The sequence below is a fragment of the Phaseolus vulgaris genome, chromosome 1 (genome assembly GCF_051622355.1).
Source record: "Phaseolus vulgaris cultivar YP4 chromosome 1, ASM5162235v1, whole genome shotgun sequence".
NCBI classification, from domain to species: domain Eukaryota; kingdom Viridiplantae; phylum Streptophyta; class Magnoliopsida; order Fabales; family Fabaceae; genus Phaseolus; species Phaseolus vulgaris.
The window spans coordinates 5,713,573-5,724,277 of NC_143498.1; the positions used below are offsets into that span (position 1 = coordinate 5,713,573).

General features: G+C 31.9%; 1 pseudogene; it reads left to right on the top strand.

Annotated features, from left to right (window-relative positions):
• The first annotated feature begins 6,933 nt into the window (after positions 1-6,933).
• On the top strand, positions 6,934-10,315 carry LOC137815350 (uncharacterized; annotated as a pseudogene).
• The last annotated feature ends 390 nt before the right edge of the window (positions 10,316-10,705 follow it).

A 10,705-nucleotide genomic window follows, 5' to 3' on the forward strand; every position in this document is an offset into this window, starting at 1 on the left:
CAGTTGTTTATGGCAATCAAAAAGAACTCTGCAAGGTCTCTGAAGATGGGCATAAAGATGCAATCTAAATAACATTTATGAGTAACAATAGGTGTTTTATGAGTAACAATAGGTGTTTTTACTCTTAAAAAATCACTATTGTTAAATAATTAGTTGTTATAGTGACTAGATTAGAGATCATTTTAGAGACTAAATAAATTTTTTATTTTTAAATTAGTTTATATTATTGTGAAATAGTTTCTAAATTAGTATTTAATTAGCTACCAAGGTTTTAAATACCAATTATTTAGATTCTAAATTTAGTAGCAAAAACCTTAGTTGCTAATTAGATACTAATTTAGAAACCATTTAACAATAATAAAAACTAATTTAGAAATAAAAATTTATTTAGTCCCTAAAATAATCTCTAATTTAGTTACTATAGCAACTAATTATTTTTTGCCTCTAAAATTAGTTTTTATCTCATAATTGTCTTGTAGTGTAAAATCCACAAACTTCATTTGTCACATCATAAACTCGTTAATATTGTTCTGAGGATGTTTTACATGATATCAAAAATATAATGATGCAATAGAACTACACATTCAATGAGGGATGAAATATAGTTCTTCATGACATGAAATGAAAAATATATTTAACTCTTATATTTATGAGATGTTTTTTTAATAAACTCAAAAAAAATCTATAAAAAATTAATAAATCTTATTTTAAAAATCAATCTTTGATTTTATAGTTGGGTAAACAAACTTTAATTAAGAGTCTAACTTATTATGCATAAAAGCCATAGGAGTTGACTATTAAAAACTATTCATTCACTCCATCAAGAAAAGAAAACGTTATTTTATGAATGGTTTGCAATTAATACATGTATTAATGCCACATCTAAGACATGTACTTACAACTATATTTGAAATAATTATGCTATAGCAAAAAGGTACCAGCAATAATATAATATATTGTAGTTAAAAAAAATAAGTTACTAAATTAGAAACTTCAAAGTTATAACCCGTTATAACCAAACAAATATTATATTACAATCAATACAATATATTTCAATAATGTAATTATTGAAATTTTGGAAAGTTATATGTATAAACATTTTTTTTTTAAAGTAATGCAGTGATTGGGTTGAAAATTTAGCTTTTAAGAATATTCAGAACTCTAAAGTTATAGTAGTAGACTTGTTGCAATTGAATTTTAAACTATTAAAAGATATTGTTTTGAAAATTAAATAAAACTAAAGGTTTGATTATTGTTTGTTGTTGGTAAAGTGTTTTAGGAAAGGATTAAGTTATTTTTCGATTTGTATAATGGTTAAAAAAAGTGCATATTATTTTATTCTTTTTTTAATAAAAAATTAATAAATAGAAAAACTAAACATTTTTATATTTTTTTTATATAAATTGTTCAAGGCTGTACACTAAAAACTGAGGTTATATTTCACAACTGTTCATACATACGAATATAAAATTATTAGAAATTAAAAATCAACAAAAATGCTTGTTTTTTATTCTCTTTTATTCTTTAGATAAAAATTGATTGGTTTAATTTTCTTATTTAAAAAAATAAATACACTAAACTAAACCAAATTTATATAATTATGACTTTACTTCATTTATTTTGCAAGCTTAGCTTGTAAATGTTTCCACTCCTTTCTACTAAACATTCTAGGTTAATATATTAATTAGTTGTATCTATATCAATAATGTTCAATTAAGATATATAGGCACTTTTGTTTTGTAAATTGTAATATGTAACAAAAGAATATAAACAAAGTAATTTTTTTTAAAAACTAATTAAATCAATTTAATGAAATATATAAAAATTAATTTTCTTCAAAATTTATTATCTTTTTAACTAATCATATTATTGATATAAAGTATTATTAACTTTTTATCAATGACTTTTTCGTTATAATTTTTCATCCAACGCTTCTTTCTTTCATTAACAAAATTCAAACTCAGAAATTTACTTAATAAGTTGAGTTTAGTATTACTCAAACCAACAACACAATTATAATGAGGGGTTGAATTGAAAGCGGTTAAGTAACAGAAATCCAAAAGCTAACCTAATTAGTTTATCTTATATAAATTACATTTTTAAATGTAGATTAAAAATGTATTAATTTAATGGATGATTTAATTTCATTTGTAAACTTTACTGACTTTTTAAATCCAAAATCTTATTGGCCATAAGCTTTTTGGTCTTCTAGCTTAATGGCTCTCTGCTGGAAAGTGTGTTTAGTTCTTAAAATTTATAGGAAGAGTATCTAGTTTTTGCAGGTTTGTGTGAGCCTTTTATGTGCTCCCTGGTGAATGGTCTTTATGTATACGGGTTGGGACACCCCTGAAGTGTCCCCTTTTTTCAATTTATTAATTCTTTGCAGATCAAAAAAAAAATTGAAATCTAGATTGATCCTTTATGGATTAAAGAAGATAAAAAGAGAGACTTCCACTTCTACCTTCCACCCTTCAAAATAGGAACTTCCAAGATATTCCAAGATACTCTCCCTGCCCTTCCTTTTTAACAATAACTTTTAAGACAATGGTGAGGATTCAAATGCCAATACAAAAAATAATAATTGAAGGAACGAACCCTATGTTTCATCCATAACCATGATCTAAGTTATGTCGAATGGAGAATTTCTTCAGCATCTGGTATTCCTTGTTTAAAGATAACCAAGTTTCGTAGCTCCCAAATTCCCTTTACTACAGCCACCCATATGCCTTTCCATACAGATTCTGCTTAATACTCAAATATGCTAAGTGGAAATTCTAAAAGTGACACTTCAAATCCTTATGTTGGACAAAAATGATACCTATCCACCTAAAGCATAGAACCCACACTCGTTGCACAATGGCACATTCTAGGAAGAAGTGTTGAGAGGTCTCTTCCAAAGTTTGGCAACGCGCACAAATAGATTAACTAACTACCACTCGTCTTCTGATAAGGTTGGTTCTTGTTGGCATTCTATCCAACAGTATTCTCCAAGCAGTAGTTAAAACATTAGGCAATGCTTTACTCTGCCATAACTGTTTAAAGAGTCCATCAGTCGGGCCATTGACTTGATTAGCGAGACACACACGTAAGCTGACTTAACTGAGAATTCCCTATAGTATCCCCTCCCCAAAGTTGGAGGTATGATTCCTCCATATTCAAAACTTCCTCAGAGATGAACCTTGACATTTATTCTTCTTGTACAGATTCCCAGTCAAACTTGACCCTCATCCACCTCAACCTCTAATACCAAACTACGTCTTCCCACACACCCACCTTGCCCATCATCATCCCCTAGTCCAATGATATGGGATACAACCTAAGGAACAAATTACCAAGTTTATTATCCAACAATATTCTCCAAGCAGTAGTTAAAACATTAGGCAATGCTTTACTCTGCCATAACTTTTTAAAGAGTCCATCAGTCGGCCCATTGACTTGATTAGTGAGACACACAGGTAAGCTGACTTAACTGAGAATTCCCTATAGTATCCCCTCCCCAAAGTTGGAGGTATGATTCCTCCATATTCAAAACTTCCTCAGAGATGAACCTTGACATTTATTCTTCTTGTACAGATTCCCAGTCAAACCTGACCCTCATCCACCTCAACCTCTAATACCAAACTACGTCTTCCCACACACCTACCTCACTCATCATCATTCCCTAGTCCAATGATATGGGATACAACCTAAGGTACAAATTATCAAGTTTATTATCCAACAGTATTCTCCAAGCAGTAGTTAAAACATTAGGCAATGTTTTACTCTACCATAACTGTTTAAAGAGTCCATTGGTCGGGCCATTGACTTGATTAGCGAGACACACACGTAATCTGACTTAACTGAGAATTCCCTATCCCCTCTCCAAAGTTGGAGGTATGATTCCTCCCTATTCAAAACTTCTTCAGAGATGAACCTTGACATTTATTCATCTTGTACAGATTCCCAGTCAAACCTGACCCTCATCCACCTCAACCTCCAAAACCAAACTACTTCTTCCCACACACCTACGTCGCCCATCATTATCATCATTCCCTAGTCCAATGATATGGGGTACAACCTAAGGTACAAATTAGCAAGTTTATTATCACCAACCAAAACATCCTCCCAGAATCTTGTTCTGTTCTCAGATCCAACTTTCCAAACTAATGTTTTTTGGAACCATCCTTGGTCTTCTCCGTCGCCACATACTTTACTTAAGTATCTCTACCACCAAGATTTGAATTTCACATTGGTCTGGCTTCGCCATGATTCCAAGCCGTATTTTGATGCAAAAATATCTTCCCACTTTCCTTGTTCTTTTCTTACCAGCCACCATTTCCATTTTGCAAACAGAACACTGTTAACCATTCTGGTATCTCTAATCCCCAACCCTCCTTCCTCTAAGGTTTACATACATTCTCCCAACTGACCCAGACTATTGATGTATGATATCTTTCCCATGCCCAAAGGAACCTCCTCTGGATACTGATTATTCTATTACACACTGATGACGAAGCTTTATAGAAGGATAAATAAAATAGGGGTAAGACAGAAAATACCAACTTAATAAAGCAAATTCTTCTCGCCAAAGATAAGAATCTTCCCTTCCAAGTACTCAACCTAACACTTATCTCATTCAAAATTAGCTCCTAGAACTGCTTTTTCCATGGGTTACCTCCTACTTCTAACCCCAAGTAAATGAAAGGTATCCTCATGAGAGTACAATTTAAAGATTTTGCATTTCATTTAAGGGAATTTCTCTCAACATTTGATTTGTGGAAGTTAATTTTCAAACCAGCGACCAACTCAAAACACCTTAATATAGCTTTAATTGCAATGATATTGGAGAAGGAGTCTTCACACATGACTAGAATATCATCCGCAAATTGTAACATGCAAGATTCAATCTCACTCCTTCTCACCTTCACACCTTTAAGTAGATTCTCCTTAAAGCGCTTGTCTAACTAGCCCGCCAAAGCCTCCAGCTACAACAAGAAAGAGGAACGAAGCTGATGGATCTCTCTGCCTGAACCCTCTAGATGGATAAAATTCTGTCGTGGGGCTTCCATTCACCAGAACTGATACCGTTGCAGAGTCCAAGCAGTCTCTGACCCACTTGATCCATTTATAGTGAAAGCTCAACCTGTGTAGCATATCATATAAGAAATTCCACCTTATCGAATCATAGTCCACCTTCAGACACAATCCTTCCTTCGGTACTTCCTTATCTCCTCAACCACCTCATTGGCCACTAACACGCTATCTAACGTTCCTTTGTCCTTCAACTGGATGTCATCAATAGCCATAGGTAGTACATTCTTAATCCGACAGTATAACACCTTGGTAACAATTTTATATAAAGCGCCCACTAGAGATATAGGTCTATACTGATCGAGATTTATGGGATCTCTTACTTTAGGTACTAAGGTTATAAAGGTTATAAAAGAGGCATTACAACCTTTCGGAAAGCAACCTGTTTCCTGAAAACAAAGCACTACTTCCATGATGTTGTGCTTAAGAGTATCCCAGTTATACTTGATGAAGTTAAAACTAAACCCATCCGGTCCTGAGCTCTTTGAACCTTCACACCGCCAAACCGCTTCCTTTACTTCTTCCTCTGTGACATCATAGATCATACTTAAACTAAGCTAACCTACAAAGGTAGAGGTAGTGAATTGTTTTTCAATCAAACTTAAAAGTACAATTAAACATATAAAGATGCACTAACATGTTGTTTTGGTTGAAACTTCACTTATTAAACAATTAATATATATATATATATATAAACTAAACAGTTTCATATTTTTTTTAATAAATTGTTCAAACTTTATTGTAAAAATTGAGGTTAGATTTCACAAGTGTTCATACCAACCTAAAGTATTATTAGAAATTAAAATTCAACAAAAATGCTTGTATTTGATTCTCTTTTAGATCAAACTTGATTGGTTTAATTAAAAAAATCAAACACACTAAACTAAACCAAATTTATATAATTATGACTTTACTTAATTTATTTTACAAGCTTGTAAACATTCCTTTCTACTAAACATTATAGGTTAATATATTATTTAGTTGTTTCTATATTAACAATGTTCGAGTAAGATACAAGGCAATTCTGTATTGTAAATTGTAACGTAATAAAAGAATAAAAACAGTTAAAGTTAAAAAAATAAAAAAAACTAATTAAATCAATTTAATTATATAAAAATTATTTTTCTTCTAAATTTATTATTTTTTTATTTAAACATATTATTGATATAAAGTATTATTAACATTTATCAATGATTAATTTTTGTTATAAAATTTTACTGACTATCTTTCGTATGGTCTTTCATCCCAATGGTTCTTTGTTTCATTAATAAAATTCGAACTCGAAATTTACTTTGAGTATAGTATTACTCAAACCAACAACACTTAACTATAATTAACTTAACTATAATTAGGGGTTGGATTGAAAACGGTGAAGTAACAAGAGGAAAAATCCAAGCTAACCTAATGGATTAAATTGAAAATTAAATTAAATTTATTTAAACTTAAACAAATTACATTTTTAACTGTAAATTTATTAATTTAATGGATGATTAATTTGATTTGAAAACTTTACTAAGACTTTCCAAGTCAAAAATCTTATACTTAAAAAGAATATTTATTAATTTAATTGATGGTTAATTTGATTTGAAAACTTTACTTCTTAAAAAGAAATCCTAAACGAAAAGAATGCAATGCAATCTAGATCAGTTGTATATGGATCAAAGAAGATAAAAATTTCATATTTCTTTCTAATCTTTTGTAATGAAGACAAAAGAAAAAAAATAGAGTCGCCATTTGTCAAAAGGTAGGCATGCATGGCTGTCGTGCTCGCATTTGCTTACAAAAATACTAGATATTTGAGCTTGAAATAACTGAGTCTAGAGAAGACTCATAAGTCTTCACAATTAATAGAATGGAACCAAAATGAGTCTGAGTCATGTAAGCATTGAGTATTTAATTCAATCTTTGGATTTTTGCGATCTTCTTATATAGTCCAGCTTATTCTGCCATTGTTGGATGGTTACAAAGCTTTGCTTCTCATGCACAACATCTGGTATAGAAGAGTAGAAACCACTACATGCAATATAACTTAATTCAAATGTTATAAGCATAAATTATTTTCTTTAAAACAAGACAGGGAATGTGTAAAACAATTTCAGTCACTCTTGCATGCCAAACTTTTATCAACACTCTTACTTACGTTATACTTAGTGTCCATGGCCAAATCCAACTGCACTGCCACAACCACCACCACTAACTCCTAAGTTATCACCACTAACTCCAAAGCCATCACCACAACCAAATCCGCCACCTCCACCTCCGAATTCCTCCTCCTCCACCTACACCTCCTCTAATTCCACCTCCAATTTTGCATATATGAATTTGTTGAGAAACATTTTTGGAGTGATGACCAGTATGTTTTACTTGCCTCTATCAAAGGTAGTAATTCTGAACAAAATTGGGACCCTTTGAGATAAGAAAAGTTGGTAGTGATAATGACAGATTTTTTTTTGGAAAAATAAAATAATGGTCTCCTCAAATTCGCCTTTTGTAGGAGAAAGAGACCTCTTAAGTGACAACATTGTAGTTCTTAAATGACAAGTGTGTTATGAATGTTATTATTTCATAGTAAATGTGAAGACTTTTAAACATTCATCCATCACAATTTATGTGTTTTTAATCTTTAAATAATTTACATACTTATTATGTAGGTGGAAAATAAAGAAGTAAAAAAGAAAATTCTATATTTTTTTTTATTATAATAAAGTTTTTTATTATATTTCTTTGTTACTGGCTAAATGAAAAAGATAATAAAACATGAGGGAGTAACTTATTCAGTTCTTATATCTCTAAGATACGACTTTAGGAATTATAAATTGAATTAAACTTAATTATAGTGAATATTAATTAACAGTGTTTAATTGATGGGAATCTTAAAGAATCGAAAATTGTAATTTATTGTGAGTAGGGTGCATGAAGGAGAAAGAAAAGAAGTCAACCGATATGACCATAAATATTGTGATTCAACTAATGCAGTGGTTTATGGCAATCAAAGAGAACTCGGCAAGGTCTCTGAAGATGGACAGAAAGATGCAGTCTAAATTAATGGTGCATGTCAAGGTTTTTTATGCCTTATGCATGTGTGCATGCATCTATATAAAATTATTTCTCTATTTTCTGTGTAAAAGGAAATTGGTGTCTTTCTGTTAGAATTTATTTTTTAAATTATTCTTCGATTTTCATTTTTTTCAATCTTATCTCAGTGTTGATGGGTGAAATTATTCAGTTTAGTTAATTGGCTTGATTATACAAAGAGAACAAAATAATATAAAAAACAAAGAAAACATACAGAAATACAGTTAATATACATTTCTTTCTTTATTTCTTTATATATATATGTATACATGACATGCTAATTAAAACTTAAATGATAAATATTTTTACAAAATTGTTAAAGATGGAACTATTTCAAAAATAGAAGCAAATGCTTGGAATAATATAATTTGAACTTATTTCAAATTTAAAATAATTATATAATTTTTATTTTAAAATACTCATATCTTAATCAACAGAAAGAGGCAAAGTTTGTATTGTAGCGTTGAAGACATGGCTCGGTGTGTGACTAATTGAGACTACTGAATAGAAAGAATCCATTTAAAATGGGTGATAATAAAAGGGTAACAAGCGTAGTTTTCCAAAACAGGAAAAAGTCCAAAACAACATAAAAGCTCTATGTTGTCCCCAACTCTTTATAATAATACACGAGGCCTTGAAGGAGATTCATGACTTTTTTGTTTCACTGTCTTCCTATATATTATGCATTTGGTATCTATTATAGGAGAAAAAACATGATTCCTCCAACCTTTCCTCTCCCTTCTTCCTTCTATTCACATCCAAGTTCATACAAAACCCCATAGAAATGAGAGGTAGAGATATTCTCTAAAGCAACAAAACAAAAAAAGTTATTAGAAATTCAACAAGACCCTCCTCCTCCGTCTCCTCCTTCTCAACTCTCTTTTGCTTACAACCATAAGAAAAAACTGGACACCTCAAAACCAATACACTCCACCATGAACAACAAAGCCCCAAGTTTTGATGATTCTAATGTTGATTGCAATGTTTCCCCAAATCAATATCTAAGACAACAACATGGCCAACAACAGCTCAGAAGACAAGCTAGAAGAAGGCTTACTAATAGGCCTTATCAAGAAAATCTAATGAATATGGCAGAGGCAAGGAAAGAGATTGTCACTGCCCTGAAATACCACAGGGCAACCATGAAACAGGCCAATGAGCATCAACAACTCCAACAACATCATCCACTGCCTTTCCAACCTCCCTTTTATTCAAGGTTTAGCCCGGATGGAAGATTCAAGGCTAGCAGAAGGCCTAAGATGTTTCTACCACCATCAAACAAAATTTCACTTTACTTAAATGATCTTTCCTTCTCCTCACCTTTCCCACCCCTTCCTTCTCTTCATTTTCCTCCACCTCCTCTTCCTCTTCCTCCTCCTCCACTTTCAAATTTATACTCCAACACCATTCCTTCCCCATTTTCTCATCCACCCCCTCATCCAGAAACTCCCAATTTCATACTTCCAAATCAGGCATTCGGATTCAATCTTAATCTACATAGTTTCAACAGTTTAAAACCGCCCCTTTGCTTAATAACAACACTTTAGTCCTTACCATTTTGCTTAATAACAACACTTTGAATCCTACCCTTTTGCTTAACAACAACACTTTAGATCCTACCCTTTTGTTGGATAACAACATGTTAGATCCTACCCTTGTGTTGGATAACAACAAGTTGGATCCTATCCTTGTGCTTAATAACAACATTTCAGATCCTACCCGTGTGCTGAATAACAATAACATTTTAGAACCTGCCATTTTTCCATACAACAATAAATCATCACTGTGCTCTTACTCATCTCCAACATTAACTTTCCCTCCATTTGTGACTGATCAAGACGTTCCTTCGATTGAAATATCACAGCCACATGGAGAACGAGTTTCCACAATGATTAATACCGTTGAATCCAGTACTACAACCCAAGCTAGTGGAAGCATGCATGTGGCCATGGATGAAGAGGGCATGGAAGAGATCAGAGCATTGGGCGAGCAACATCAAATGGAATGGGATGACAATATGAGTCTGGTCACTTCAGTTTGGAGGTTCAATTGCTTACATCAAATGGAACATAATGCACTTGAATTCAACAATGAAGTTGAGAAATGTCATGGGACCTTTGATGATGAACTTGAATTTTCTCTATGGGAAAATTAATGATCTGTAAGACAAGCTTACAATAGTGTGCTCCCTGGATTTAGTACAAGATACCACTCTACTATGGTAAGTTCTACGTATCATGTTTCGTTACTTTTGAAAAGAAAATGTATTGTGAGCAGGGAAAGTTAATAAGGATAAAAATAAGTCAACTCAAACCATCAAGGACAATGTCACCATTTGTCAAAAGGTAAGCATGAATATTTTTTTCAGCAATAAATAAATAAAATAAAATGAGACACTTCAGGGGTGTCCCAACTCTTATACAATCAACACCATACCACATACTAACCAAATCAAATGTACAGTTTTAGACTATTACGAAGGAAGTACTAAAACTGCCTTTACTTGCATATCCTTATGACTTATACCCAAAATGACCAAAACTACCCAAATAAGTACCTA